The sequence below is a fragment of the Sinocyclocheilus anshuiensis genome, unplaced genomic scaffold (genome assembly GCF_001515605.1).
Source record: "Sinocyclocheilus anshuiensis isolate Anshui unplaced genomic scaffold, SAMN03320099.WGS_v1.1 C31828333, whole genome shotgun sequence".
In the NCBI taxonomy this organism is placed as follows: Eukaryota; Metazoa; Chordata; class Actinopteri; order Cypriniformes; family Cyprinidae; genus Sinocyclocheilus; species Sinocyclocheilus anshuiensis.
The window spans coordinates 1-528 of NW_015605230.1; the positions used below are offsets into that span (position 1 = coordinate 1).

A 528-nucleotide genomic window follows, 5' to 3' on the forward strand; every position below is an offset into this window, starting at 1 on the left:
CCTACTGCGTAAAGAAAACCTCCTAATACAGCTACAGCTACACCCAACCGCCTGGTACTCATCGAGGCAACACGAGTCCACTTATTCTCTTTCGGATCATACCTTGAAAAAAATAAAATAAAAAATCTAATTAAATCCCCTCCTAAAGAAAACTCCAAGCCATGCCAATTTACATATTTATATGTACCTTTCTACAATGTTGAGACAGGAAACACCATCCTGACCTCCCACGGCATACAGATACCCTCCTAATACAGCAACACCCACACTGGTCCTGCAGGTGCTAGTAGGGGCGACGTCACTGCTCCACTGGTTAGTCTTAGGATCATACCTGACAAAGCCAGCAGAGGGCAGAAATGCTGCGTTTCATTTTTCATCCATAATTCATTTCATGTATTTCATCCTGTGAGGATTCATTCATTAGATTCTAGAAGCATGGTAAACACAACAGATTGATTTTCATTAATCAAGCAGCACCTCTCCACACTATTGAGATAAGATGAGCCGTCGTGTCCGCCAACTGCATAC

At 42.6% G+C, this 528-nt stretch overlaps 1 long non-coding RNA gene across 1 annotated transcript; it reads right to left on the reverse strand.

The window, feature by feature from the left end:
- Positions 1-7: 7 nt before the first annotated feature.
- Positions 8-528, reverse strand: LOC107682194 (uncharacterized). Its single transcript, XR_001633405.1, has 3 exons — positions 478-528; positions 188-331; positions 8-102 (listed from the first exon to the last, which is right to left on the reverse strand). It is a non-coding gene; the product is annotated as an uncharacterized LOC107682194 (long non-coding RNA).